Here is a 15,055-nt window from a genome sequence, read left to right as displayed (position 1 = left end):
AGATACAACTATTCGTGCTCGATGGATGTCCGTGTTGCATCTGCACAATTGAAGGAGCCATGGCGCGAGGCGTGTGCTATGTGCTGCCCATGAGTTTTTGCTTTCATTCTGAATAATAGTTATATAACGAGGCCCAGTTACGTCACTTCTGAAATTGGCTGTGTTGACACTCGATGTGTTTTCAATTTTATGTCTGATTCTATTTTAGTATATTTCTTTGTGTAGATCCACTCCTGAAGCTCGTATGTATTGGACTGGCTCCATACAATACGCGAGACACATGTTTTTAGCAAACTTTGGTCAATTTGACTCGGCTTGGATATCTAAGGTTTAAAAACAGTGCGTTTAAGTAACCGTTTTCGGGGAATGGAATTCGCTGTCTATTGGAATCGAAATTCTAAACCGAGCGACTTTGGTTGAGTGGGGTCGAAAAAATAGATTTTGAGATTTCGACCAGACAGTTGTCTCTTGCGTCCAAACAAATAAATCGCGACCCGTTTAGTAGAATTTCATTTCTCTAAATAAAGATTTCAATTTGGGTGTCAAATTCACTATGAGGCACCCAAATTTGAAAAAAAAATTGCCAAAAAATGGGTACTTCAATTCGTAGCGTACCCCTGATGACGTAAGAATAGCGCTAATTATGGTGCGCTAACTGCTGTCATTTTATAAACTCTAATAATTCCATAATTGTCAACAACTGTCGATTATGAAGTGGCAGCATTAACTTTTTGGAGGCATCTCCTGAACTGTTCCCGCTGACTTGAAAGAAGAGTGGGAGAACATCCTTCCAATGGAAAATTTTAATATCAAAGACATAGTTTTTCTTCCGACGGGGCTGCATACCTTTGAGCAGCTTCACAACATTATCTTAAGGGTCAAATGACCCCATTAAAGACCGTGGAGAAGTAAGTGAAGGCCAAAAATGAGCATAGAAAATTATTAACTGAGAGGGGGGAGTCTGAAGAAATTAACGAAGCGATTAAACATGACAAATTACGAAGAAATTAGAGACGGTATCCGTCGAGAGATTACGAGCTTGGCACGGTTGTCAGATGTTGAAAATTTTGATGGATTATTCGCATTATTTCACGTATATAATTTGCAATTTTTTTCACGATCTGTCAATGTTATGAGAGAAGTCCGTTGTGGATGATCATAATTTCAGCGGAATTCAGACGTTGAGTTTTTGCATTTAATTATGCGTAGAAGAGGATGAAATTCATTCCGGCCTTATTGACTGTAGAAAATGTTCTCGAAGGATGTTTATCCCAACACGTGGAGAAAATATTCTGATTACAATTAAACAGCGTTAAGCTTACGTTCAGTTGGTGTTGCCAATTTGGACAAACGCGATGCAATATTATACATCTAAGTTACTGTAGCACTAATAAATTATTAGCTGTCAACGATAAAAATATATATTTTTTTTTTAGATCCTCACAAAGATTGATTTTCCTCTTTAAATTTCCTAAACTGTGGCCATCTGTATCCATTTAACTACCATGAAGAAATTCGTGTTTTTATAATCACGTTTGTTTAATTTGCACCCATGTACCTGTTTCATTATGTGCAAATTGTACAAATTTGAATGAAAACTCACCTGAACTTTTTTTGGAGAAAAAGAGAAGAATGTTTTTCAGAGTAGAATTAAGGCACGGCTTAGAGGGGAAAATTATTAGTGTAAAAAGTTAAAATTAAGTGTTTACGAATGATCTATTACCTACTCAAAATGGTTTAAAAATGATTATATAAATGTAAGAAGAAATAGGTGATTTTCCCCTCTAGTTGCTGTGTATGAGAAAAAAAAGTGAAACAGCAAAAATTAAAGAAAACATAGTTTTTTCTAGTTTCATCATCAATATGGCATTGCGGTTAACTCTAAATCCACCCCTACGATAGATACCGACCGAAGAAACTTCAGTATTAAATGACCCAGATACAGACAGATTATACCGACATGTTACTCGCGTAAGCAGGTGGATTTGGAAGTTCGAATTTGGGCCGAGGAGATGATGCCTTCGGGTCTGTGTTCAAGTGGAACTTCGTTTCATCACTGAAATTGTCAGATTGCTGGGAAATATAGCAAATTCTCCTGAGAGTCTCCACAAAAGATAACATTAACATTAATTTGACAACCTACCTCAGATTTTAAAGTTAAACATTTCGATACACTCTTCCTAGCCGAAGGCCTTGTTAGGTGAATTCGTAATGAATGGTTCGCTCGGCCTTAAGAGCTTGGGGCAGCAAAATGATTTAATGACGGCATCGAAACGTTTCAAATTATCGAATATTTCATAAAATTTCAAGTCTTTAAGTCTCATCATCGCTTCATTGCACAGTTCCTCAAAGTTTTGCAACGTTACACCATCATATCAAAGTATGAGACCCAGCTGACCCTTGGCATTTTAAATCGCCTGAAATGGCGTGCGAATTTATTTTGACGAGACATTTCACGCACGTGCGAATAATTTATGGATAATAACCGTGCTTTTTTCGGTAACTCATTTTCCATCCCTCATCCCTCGACTCATATTTTAAATTGCCCAATTTTTGGCCGTTTAGCCCCATAGGTTGAACGACCTGTTTCACTACATAAGCGGATCCAGAAGGGGGCGCAGGGGGATACGACCCTTCCACCCGAAAAAAGGAGGAAGAAAAGGGGAAAAAAGAGAGAAGGAAGGAACGAAGGAAAGCAGAGAGAAAGACGCTTATTTTTGAATATTATTCGTAACGAAATTGACGCAAACAGCATATTAGATGCTTTAAAATTTTAAAATTTTCTGGAGGGAGCCCTTCGGACCCCCCTTCCCCACGCTACCCTCTCCTTTCGAAGTGTTTGGATCCACTCATGTTTCACTAATTTTGACCATTGAGACATGTTAAAAGAGGGAAGTTCTAAAACTCATTAGCCATGCCAGACGTCATTATCAACGGGAAGTCATGGCTCATGAGTTTTTGGACTTTCACCCTTTCCGAAAGTCTCGATCAAATAAGACTTATTTTGCTAAAGTCGTCGGGGAAATCACTCAACAACATGCTGCATGTCAAGAAAGAGGAGGGGTTAATTGAAAACCGAAGAATACAATTTCCCCCTTACCATCAAATTGGGATCCTCCGAGGGGTGGTCCTATAACCGTTCCTCAAACATGTAACATTGTGGTAGAAACTTTTCTTTAAAAATTGATAAATCGTTCTTTCTCTGCACCACAAAACACTCGACATGGTTGAGTTGCTTCCTTCAAAATTTAACGAGGGTGGATTCAGGTTATGAGTAGACAATGATATTCACTGCTCTCATTGTCCTGCTGTATGCCTGTTGTCATAGCTTGCTGCCGTCGAATGACCTCTCTACAACGAACAATCGGTTAAGTCTCCTCTGCACCGCCGTCTCAATTATTGATCAGCGAGTGAATTGAACGGATGATGATATAACTTAGAGAACGGATCCTTATCTCACATGTTGCACTGACCCAAATAATTCATGAGCCTTTGTCAACTCGAAAGCCAAAGATCTCATTTGGGATGGATTCTAATAAAATTAAGTTTTAAAAAACCAAGCAGATATTTGTTTTAATGTGTTATTGGTGACCATCGGAGGAGGGTGGCTTACTTCAGGAGTGCAATTTTTGTTGAGGAGATTCGAAAAATTGTAATTGAAATTTTAAACGGTAGAATCTCTCTTTCACTTTCTCGGTCTCTCTCTCAGACACCTCTGATGTGCTTTACGTAATTTTCGGGCGATTTTCACCTTGAGAGTTCACTTGGTTTGCTGTACTGTCGTGCTAAGGAAGCCTTATGGACATTCTCATACTGTCTGCAAATTTCCTCTCAGAACCTATTTCTTTTAGAGGAAAGTTATGAGTAATTTTCCATGAAATTTTCAGACAATTCAGATAAAATCACGAGCAAAATTCTCTAAAACACCGAGAGGAACTATGTAAAAATATACCCGAAAATTCGTGATTTATCGCAGGAAATTTGGCAAAGTCTGAAGACTCATACGGCGTTCTCCTACAGCACGGCAATGTACCTTTCTTGTGCAACAACAAAACCAGTGAAATTAAATTTCGAGCTTTAAATGAAGACGCATTTTTGTAATTGTTTCTTGCCCCATCGACTCCGTCAATTTCTCCGAACGATGAAACATCAAAGGCCAAAATTATTCTATTTCAAAGACGAAAACTTGAAATTAATTTTTCGTTTCGAAACCAGAAAAGATTAGCTGAATGAAAGTTTCAAAAGAATTTCGTTTTCTGCGAATCACACCATCGGAAAGTTTTTATCCTCCATCGCGAAAGAAATAGTTGCAGAATACTTCGTTTTTTCCAGTGCGCGCTTCTCTCATAGACGGCGCAATGATAATTTTGCGGCATCAGACTGATGTTTATTAAATAAGCTGCGGCAAAACAATATCAAATAACTCCTCCTTTGATCTTTACTCATGCGCATGGCCTAGGAGGATGTGCCTGCGTGTTTGCGGGGAAGTCTGGCATGAATCTTGCAGAATTAATTAAGTTAAAATATTCATTTGCAATAATTTTTAAAAGTATTTATGCATTTTGACGGCCTTTTGAGTCGGCAAGAGGGATTACGGAACTGCATAGTTTCTTAATTAATTTGCAACGATGTGAAGATCGTATTTTCTTTTGGGGGAAAAAAAAAGAAAACAAACTCTGGCCGTGAAAGCCGTAGGTACGGGCTATATAGACATATAGACATACTATCGGCGTTCCGGGCTCAGAGGCAGAAAGTTCCGGGTGTAACATCCGGAGAAGTCTGAGCTTCGGCTCCAGCACCCGAAATTTTCGGCCACGGAGCCCGGAACGGATGGTATGCCTATATAGCTCGTAACTTTTTTTTTCAGTGTTCGGATAGGCTTTTTTGGTGAAGGTTGATGAGGGAGTTAGGATGTTGAGACGTAAACCCACGCAGAGCATCACACACTTAAAAATGTCCATGTTTATGATTATTTTGGGTTACTTAGAGTAGTATAGATTAGGACTTCGTTGATCGACCAAATTTTTGGTTTGATCGACCGAAACCCTAAGTCGTTCCCAAACACTTTGGGATGAAGAAAGTGTCCTGATGAACCTGTTTTCTCTCTCACTGACACTCAAAGGTTGCATGTTGTGAGTGGCTAGCGCATTGTGCAATCATTATAGCGATTCAGTTTCGAGCCTGGCGGCTCTCGTCTGATTATAGCGAGGTTGCAAATTTTAAACCCAAAGGTTTGATCAATGTAACGTGAAGAGAAACTAATAGGAAAACACTAACCGCACGTTTTTGTTACTTTGTGTTCTACTTCCCATATTAACACAAAATATCGGATAATTTTCCTTACCGGGCAGGCTCAAGTCATTGACAAGAGATATTTTGAGCTTCAAATATTTTCTGAAATAATGACAACATTTTCTAAATTTTTTTTTTGCAAAAATAAGTTTTCGACCTAGAGCCGAACTTCTTGAGATCACGGCATAAGCTGACCTTATTTTCCCAGTTCTCCACGTCACAAGAGAGAAATTTTTAGTTACGCTCGAGTTCCCCCTAAGTGAGCTCTCGATGAATTCCACCAAGGGGATTAAGAGGGCGTAAAAATAGCTATTATTTTAAATGCGAAAACTATGAACTCCCGTGAAGTTAATAAAAAAGTGACGAAAACAACGAGATACAATGAATTGATGCCGGCGCATAACATCGTTTTATGACGAAATGAAAACTTTATCGTTGACGTAACAGACTTTTAAGGAGAAAGAATAAGTAAAATGCTAAAAACAATAACTGCCGCTTGAAAGCACTCACTCATTAAAAAGTTAGATTGGCGATGCTCTTCTTATTATATCTAAGCGAAACATGACACGTACGGGTGAGTGGTTTTGGTTGCTCTAAATATATGCATCGACACATAGAGAACAGAAATATTGGCATCATGTTACATGCATAGATTGATGAAGGATTACGAAATCCCTAAAGGCACGTCCCTCGGTTGTAAAATGCCCTTGTGTCCTTCATTTTGCACATTGGTTGAAAAAAAATAATTAAATTATGGTTTCTTTTTACCATATAAACCCGGAATGATAAAGAGGAAAAGTTACACGACATTTAAATGCACAATATTTACTTGATTTCCCTCTAAAACCTAAAGTATGAGTATAATTGCTAAACGTTCCAAATGAGACATGTGTTTTTTAAATTCAGCGATTTGATCGATTTGCTATTTAATGAAATACTATGCCTTTAAATTAATATATTTTATGAGTAAGTTTAGTTATTTTCATCAGAACAGAGAATAATTCCATTTGTGATCGGAACAATATAGGGAATTATTTCCGACTCCATTTCTTACGCGGGGATGTTTCCGCGAGGCAGTCTAAAAGTAACACAAACTGATGTAAATAACGAACATTTAAAAAGCAGAGCAGAAAATACAGGACATTTAACTATGCTACAAGACATTAATACAATTGACGTAAACATAAGGGAGAAAAATTATATGAAATTATACACAACTCCAGCAATGCCCGTGATTGTTCACAGCTGTAGCGTAACTTTCAGTAAGGCATAAGTATTTTACTTTCAGAGCAATAAGAAAATATGGTCAAAAAACCAACCACACACATTGCACTGGAGATTTATCAGTTTTACTCCCTAACCTCCTAGAAAGAGGCGAGAAGAGACACGGATGATTATAGCGCCTTGATACAACTATTCGTACTCGAAAGTGGTCTTTGTTGCATATACAACGATTTGAAGGCGTTTCGGCTGATCTGGTAGCGCGCCGTTAAAACAAAACTCCATAGCGTAGGCAGAGTTGTGGAGCACACTGCAGAGGATATATTCAGAAATTGGTTTTGGAGACCGATGTTTCTTCCAGCTCTGAGTATGTTTTACGTACTGAATCTATTTCTTTCATTAAATATATGAGTATAGATTAGTGAGTTTTTCCCCAGGCTCCCTTAGAATTATGAGCGATATGAACCATCAAAATGTGCTTCGCAAATTTAAATATCAATTCAATATGATATATAGAAATTCTGTTCAAAAATGAATGCATTTATAAAATTTTAGACAGAAAATCTGAGGAATAATATTTATGAATAATGAATTGTAAGTCACCTGGGGGAAAGAAGATTTACATTTTTCGCGAGAGTAAGAGGAGCAGAAGCACAAGAAAACGCTGTTTGAATGGGGGTTTGAGGATTATACCTTGGCGACTTCCAAAACTCGGACCACAACAGATGCAATTTTGGGCTGAAAATTTCTAAAATTTAGTCTATGTGTAACTGTGTGCTACACTCAATAGTGGACGTGAGCCGTTGTTTCACGCAGAACCACCGATGACTTTCACCGTGTAATAGAACTGTTTTCGATTATTAAGTTGAAAATAACACACGACTATAAAAATGCATCAAATGGGACAGCTGCGCTAGTCACAGAGTCGCATTTTGATGGTTTCAGTTCATCAAAAAATAATGAGACCTGTCCGAACACCAAGTTTCCTCGTCCAATATTATCGAAGTTATCGTCTTTCAAATGACATGACGCATGACGTCATCCACTGCAGTAGCGCATACCTTGGTTTCATCCGTGTTTTAAGTCGAGCACCCAAGAAAAAATGTGCAAATCATTAATTGATGAATGAAAGGTGGAAGGAACCATGCTATATACTATCGCGCGCGGTGAATGACGTCATACGCCCTTATTTTTCAGAAGGCGATATCTCCGTTAATATTAGACGGTGGAACCAGACGTTTGGATTGATCTTACTCTTTATTGTTAATCTATATGCACATGCCATCAAAACGCGATTCTATGACTAGCGCAAATGGCCCATTCTTGTATATAGGACATTCTTGCGTGTGTAATCATGAGCATTCTATAAATTACGCATCATTTCATCAATCCCGGGGATAACACGTGTAACTGCAGCAGTTTTCCACTGCTTAAAATCCCTCTTCTTATTTTGGGGAGCTTACCTTTTTCCTTTGAAGTTGTGTTTTTCGTTGAGCGACGAGGCCAAGTGATTCGCTGCTTCCGAACGGATTGAGTCTCGAACTCTCGGGTCTCACCGCGATCGGAGGACGAACGGAAAAGATTAGGTCCGCGGGGCGAGCTCGGAGGACTCGAGGAAAATTAATGCGCACTAAATTTGTCGATCTTCAGTTTCCCGCTCAAAACGCTTATGCGTTCATCGTCAAATTTCCGGGGGCTCGGGCATGGTTCAGTCCTGATGGAAAAACGCAAAATCCAGCAATCGATTAAATTTTCATCAGAGAATTGAAGTAAACATATTTACAACTCCTATCTTCTTACCTCCTCGGTAGCGGAGAGATTATGATTGGATGGCTTCCTATTACTAATCTATCGTTTAAAGGAAATAGTGATGGTCATATCTCCACTAGTTGTACCAACTTACCGAAGTATTTTTTGAGCAACATTTTTTGGTGGGCATAAACCTTAGTGGATATGAAAAGAATTTTCTTTCCTTGATTTTCTCTCGCAAAATTCGCTAACCTGACAAACAATTAAAACTCACCATCCATCATTACTTTCACATTAAATAAGAGGATTAGACCCTCCTTCGTGTGCCGAGGAGACACAACTCACAGTTACTTCATTTTGTGCCTCCGAGGTTATGTTGATTTAATGTTTTCCCTGTCAATGCATTATGTCTTGCGGTTTGTTAGCCGTAGAACTTGTTTTTTTTATTTTATTTTATTTTTACTTTTTTTTTACTTTTTCTCACAACATTTATGCCTTACGAATAACGAATATTTGGTGAAACACGTTTAATTGATTTAATATTCGTTTTCATTTTTGACAAATCTTTCATACTAATCGATAATTTATATGTGTTCGGTGCTAGAAAACTTGATACATAGGGTCGTACCCTAGTCGTTAGTAGTACTAGAAGAATGAGAAGTAGAAGAAGAAGAGGGAGAAGAAGAAGTTTAGTTGAGGAGCGATAAATATTTGCAGATCGGCATGAGCCGGAGAAATGATGAACCCATAATCGTTCCATAATTCAGAGAAAAAATGAAGAGGAAGAATAAGAAAGAACTGTTATCATGTTCTTAAAGATTGCAAAGTAAACAGTGAGTTGTCAGAGTCTGCCCCTCTTGGACTCGAGAGAAAATGTGGATTTTACGTCATTAATATCAGAAGAAGAAGGCAGGGATGAGGAGCAGGCATTTCTATAAGAGACAGAAGGGAAAGAAAAGTATCCGGGAGGAAATTAAGGGAGATCTCTAGAGGTAATAACATAAATCGTGAACGAGACTCCGCTGATAAGGTGCATCTCGGAATCCTTGGCCCACTCCCGATCGGAAACGAAACACGTGTGTGGTTTTGAAAAAGCTCTAATTGTTTATTCTCCCCCCAAATGACCATCTAAGTTTCCCCGACTTGTTTCGGCCCGCTGCGGGGTGAGATGCCCGTTTTGTACATAAATTCATTAAAGGTGTAGCAGGAGGAGTTCGAACTGCAGTTAAATAATTCGTGGTCCTGCAGACCCATGTTGCCGATCCCCGCGGATACTCTCCTCTTTAAATTGGACGTATTTCTACCAAACGGAACTATGTGCATTAAGATATGAGCCCTGAGACCCATGAGAATATATGCATAACAGGGCTCAAGTCATGATGCACATAGTTCCGTTTGATAGAAATACGTCCAATTGATGCTATTTGAACGTGAGCTGTAAATCCCATATCCCAAATTCTTGATGTTTCTCTGATTAGGAGGGTGACGCATTACAATTTGCTTTATTTGATAATATACTTAGTCATATTCATGCCTCTCCTCAATAAAAAACAGAGCAAAATATTAAGCGTCCAAAAACTTGTTCTGCAAAAGTGGCTATATATTGGTCGTTAAGTTTTACAGGGTGATCGTAAATCATTGATTGGTTGCACGATTGTTTCAGATACTCCCCGTGGTCTGAAAATTTTGTATGTACCCCATGTACTCTATGCGCATTGAAATAGGTTTTTTCGTGGTCACTAAAATTAATTTTGTGGGGCGAAGGTTGCAAGACTTACCTAAACCAAAAAAAAACTTTTCATCACAGAAAAACAAGATTCTATTCACCAGACACCGGATTTGGTTAAAATATCCATATAATATTAAATATCGAAAATTCTATCATAAACAGGTTGCTTAGAGTTGCGAAGCGTTGGGTGGAGCTCTTGATTCCAACTTTCTAGATTTCTTTATCCATCCTTGGACGAAAGTCGAATAATGCGCCAACTCCAATTTTAACGTTGCAAATATTTGCTAATGTTTGATTTTTTAAGAGGAGATGAGCCTACAGTTTTCTTTTATTTTTATGGTAATTTCCTTTACCTATCAAAACATTTCCAACGAAAATTTTAAAGAGAAATCTTGTTTAATTTTCCTTCAAAAAATTTAACTCAGCCAAATATATCGAAATGCTGCAATCATGATACTTGTCTCTCAACTTAAGCCACTGGTATTGATTGATGATAACATATTATTATTTTAGAAGACAAAAATTCTCGAGTTTGTCACCCGAGCAATTAGGTAGTTATTTTTTTCTTCGCGTCTCTGGGAACCATACTAGCCGCTATTTTGACCAGTAAAATTGATGGTGAGCAATTTGCATAGCGCGCCTCGATAAAGAAACGCGGTTTATTTTTGTTTCAAGCAATGCTCTTTCGTCCAAACGCCACTATTTTAACACGTAGGATGTTTACTGGTCGATACTTAAAAATGAGGGCGATTTGTGTGACGATGAGTGCCACGTGTCGCGATTGTTATAATATCATAATAACGTGTGTCCAATGTCACATAGAGCATACAACATTACAAGCGAATTGAGATTTAATGTACGAGAAAAGATATCTTGTTTTACAGTGAAATGACAAGATTTTCCCAGTGAGTCCCTTAAATCAAAACTTCATGAAAAACACGCATCTTCGGCAAATGAAATTACAGTCAAGTCAGTCACCAGTAAGGTTTTATATTCGCCTATTATTTTTCTTGTGTGCGCATATTGATAAGCCACAAACGCACATATTCTTCTCTTAAGAAAAGTGAAAAAAGGAAGTAAGTATCTCAGAATATTCGGCCGAGAATGGAGAGGATACTAAATAATGCAGACAACCTGTTGAACCAAGTAAGTTTTTTTTCCGGGAAAGTTTGTTTCATAAAGTCGACTTTCGGCATTTATTGACATTTGTTTCGTGATGAAGTTGTCTTGAAGAAAGAAATTCCTGAATATCATTTGAAATCAAAAAGCTCTTGTGTATGATTCCCTAAATTTATGCAAACAAGTTTTAGAGTGATTCGTGGTAAATTTTAAGAGTGTAATGGAAAAATAGAAAAGAGTACCTACTCCTTCGCCTTTACATGCGCACAGGAAACGGGGCGAGTTTGCTTATTAAATGCCATGCAAATCACGCTGTGGTCTTAAATTTCTAAACAGAATTGAAAAAATGAAGCTGTAGGGAAAGACATTTTTTTCGTATCAGGTGAAAAATATGATTTTAAGATCTATGAAGAGCGTCGCGACCAATAATGTTTCCATTGCTGTTTACAGGGAAGTAGTGTGAAGGTGATTTAAGAGCCCCTTCCCTCCTCGGTTAGTACTCCGAAATAATTTTGAGATTGAAAAAAGAAATTGTTGGTGTCATAAACTGAAAGTTAATCAGAGAGAGATGAGAGGATTTGCCATATGAAGATCACTAATAGGGAATATCAACTAAAGCTCCAACCCTGTCTCACAGACTAAAAATTTATTACGGTTTTGTGGGCAGCTGGAAGTTCTACCTCTGTCACTGTATTATTTTGTTGTGATTTACACACACTGCGCTCGAGTAAAAACTGCAATTCCAGGAATTATGCCAATACACTCATGGTTTCTTCATTTTAGTGACTAAATAAAAATTCCTCAACTCGCACAGGTTTGGTGTTACATTGATATTGCTGTGTGTAATCGAAAACATCAAGTCTACTTTAGTTTTAATGTATGTGTTTCGTGTACAAAAGGGTAGGAACCGGTGTTGGCCTCGATTGAATCGTAACGCTTCAAAGCTTCCCCTGAAAACTGTTCTTTTTTATTATTTATCAACTGGTCCAAATTTTGCATCGACAATTTCAAGGATATTTTTGAAATCAGAAACAATTTATTTCCACAATTTTTTCTCACTTCCAAGAAACTCAAAAACCTCCGAAAAAATACGCAACCACGGCTCTCACCAATCTTGCATGCCGTGCATATTTTTCGACTGCAGTCTGTTTCTCGAATTTCATCGAAATTGTTTGAGAACTACAAAACAATTTTGACTTCTTGTAGACCGTGCACGTTGTATGAAAACATGCATATCAAAAGCATTGTCGTCAGAATCGTCAGAACCGCCCATTGTTGAATTGAGCGGTCAAGTCTGACGATACAAAAAGTTTAGCAGCTTCGGCTGAGATTCTCTCCGCAGAAATCCTCAAACCCCTTTTATCTTAAAACAAATCAAGGATTTTTTGGAATTTTGAGTAAAATAAATTGTTTTTACAATGTTTCTCATTGTTTTCAATTGTTTAGTTTAATTACAATAGACTCTAGGTAATCTTATTTATACCCCGTGAAGTTGTTCCTTCTGGTCACATCGAAGAATTCTCTTTGATTATTTTATTTGGAGCGTTTCTTTTATTTAATCTCACTGGGCCTCATCACAATATAATGATCACTTAGCGTTCTCTCTCTCCTAAAACACGTTCACTACCATAAAAAATAAATCATTTAGACTAGAACTGTAAACCCAATGAAAAATCGAGGTTTGGACCTATCTCCTGCGAACAAAAAGATGCGAGCGAAAATCAAACTTCTCGAATTATTTTAAAGAAATAACTCATTTAATTGACAAGTAGCCACATTGTTGGAAATTTCGGAGAGAATTTCGGAGCGAGTTTCCCTTCGGAGACTACATCGCGCTGAACTAAACAAAGTGATATGAATGAGGATTGAAATCCTTTCCGTAGTTGTGGAGTTAGATCCACAAAACAAGTGGGTTCCGCTCGGTAAGACCGGAGTTTACCCCGCAAAGACAGTAGATTCAGCTCCTCGTGTTGATATCACTAGGGTTGTTTCGACTACATTTTGCGATTTAGAACTGTAAATTTTAGCCCGGTTTAAAAACAACGTATATGCTATTAGTTCCCCTATGCACATGAGTGTTTTTCCAGAGGAGCCAGAATTTAGTTTCAAATTGCAAAATGCAGTCCATTTGAGTGCAACACAGAAAAAACAACGTGGTGCTGAGCCCTAACTGTTTAGATCAAATGGAGCCAGCTAATATGGCAGTAGTGCTGAGCCTTACAATTTTGGGTCCAGCCCCACAGACTGAAAGTCTCAGCACTATCGCCGTATTAGCTAACTCAATTTGATCTAAACAGTTAGGGCTCAACACTGAGTTGTTTTTCCCGTTGAGCCTAGGCTCGGAAGTGAAATGCACTCTAGATATCTTTCCGAAATTGTAACAATGCACTAGAAAAAAAAGACATTGGATCTAGAGTCCAGACTCTTGAAAACATCGACGAGAAAAAATACTCTTGATTCAATCAGATTTAATCTTATATCAAAAACCAAGCAGCTTAATTTGAGCGGATTTCCTTTTGATTTAAGCTCAAATCTGATTGAATCAAGAGTCCTTTTTCTGGTCAATGTTTTCAAGAGTCTAGACTCAAGATCCAAAGTGTTTTTTTCCCCCCAGTGTGTCTTAAAAAGAAGAAAGAAGGAGAAAAAAACATAAGAAATGCTTTGTGCGAAATTTTTCTAGGGGTAACAAAACTTTACCCTTTTCACTTTTCCTACTGGTGACCGTCCGACAATAAAAGCGAAACTCCTGGTTCGGAGGCGAATCCGGGAAGAGCGTCTCGAAGAACTGGTTGTCGCGCGCGTCGGGGGGAACTCGGCACGGGTTAGCGAAGGACTCGCGGATGGTGGTCAGGTACTTGGTGCGCGGGATCGAAGGACGGAAGTTTATATAGACGCCGTTCGGAGTGAGAACGCAACCCGGAGCGCGGCGGCGATGGGCGGGCGGCGCGGCGCGCGGGTGGAAGGCAGGACGCAGAATCCGAGCGCCCGGCATAGCTGACGAACCCGGTGCGTGCTCTTGTCGAGTGGGCGCCAGGCAACGCTCCAGTTGCTTCGCGCCCAAAGGCCGTGTCCGGATGACGGCGATGGGCTACTGGGCATTAGGGCCATGTTCACAGCCGGCCAAGCAGCAACGGGTGATGCAAAAACCTTGGAAAACCGCAGATATTTTGAATGACAACTTGTAATTATGATTCAGGAAACCCTTCATGATTATTTTTGTCCGCAAATTTTACAAACCCAAAAAGTTTATTACGCACGGAAAAAAAGATCATGGGGTTGGCAAATTTCCCATGAAATTTCCGTTTTATCACACGAATTTTGGCAACGTCCGAGGGCTCCTAAGACGTTCTCGCGCAAGACAGGGTTCGGTCTGACGGGATTTGAGTATCGACCTCAAACATGTTTTCTGCCGATTAATTTTTCCGGCTATCGATGAGAGATATTCTCCAGCTGAACCCGCTCTCTCTAGATCAGGGTGTCTACAGGTCCGGAGAACCCGGAGATTACTGCTTTTCTTAAGAGCATTCCAATGTCGCTAACCTTGCAAACATAAACGATCATCTAAACTAGTTTCACCTCTACTCCCAATAAACTATGAATTCAAGACGAAAATTACCGTCGCAAAGTTTACTTTTTGCAAAGAATGTACCTAAGTTGCACAATCCCAGCAACATTGAAATGCTCTTGGTTCCTTTTTGCAAAATGCAATCCAATTGGTTGTTGCTGCAAAAAAATAGTTTCCCACAACCTGCTATACAATGCTCCAGTGACCAGGTAAGTTGGCCCGAGCACAACTTTTCGGGAAGAAAGCCTTTCCCCCACCTGGTTTCTCACTTAATATCCGCCCGAGTTTCGCATATCTTCCGTTTCTCCTCATTGCAACTTCCATCAAACCGCAATTGCCCGGAAACTAGGACCGCACATCTTATCTGATAAAATCGTTCG

At 38.9% G+C, this 15,055-nt stretch overlaps 1 protein-coding gene across 2 annotated transcripts in view; it reads right to left on the bottom strand.

Moving 5' to 3' along the window:
* Dh44 (corticotropin-releasing diuretic hormone 44) overlaps positions 1-14,004 on the bottom strand; it is a 176,586-nt gene extending 162,582 nt beyond the window's left edge. Inside the window, exons 1-2 of one of the 2 annotated variants that reach the window (XM_019041531.2) lie at positions 13,808-14,004; positions 7,977-8,227 (exon numbers count right to left, since the gene is read on the bottom strand). The gene's annotated coding sequence lies outside the window, so the exon portion shown is untranslated. The remainder of the gene's footprint in view (positions 1-7,976; positions 8,228-13,807) is intronic. The other variant, XM_072298467.1, reaches the window with a different exon arrangement.
* Positions 14,005-15,055: the final 1,051 nt, after the last annotated feature.

This window comes from Bemisia tabaci, chromosome 3 (genome assembly GCF_918797505.1).
Source record: "Bemisia tabaci chromosome 3, PGI_BMITA_v3".
Taxonomy (NCBI): domain Eukaryota; kingdom Metazoa; phylum Arthropoda; class Insecta; order Hemiptera; family Aleyrodidae; genus Bemisia; species Bemisia tabaci.
Note: the sequence above shows the minus strand (reverse complement) of the source record. Positions and strands in the feature narration are given on the sequence as shown.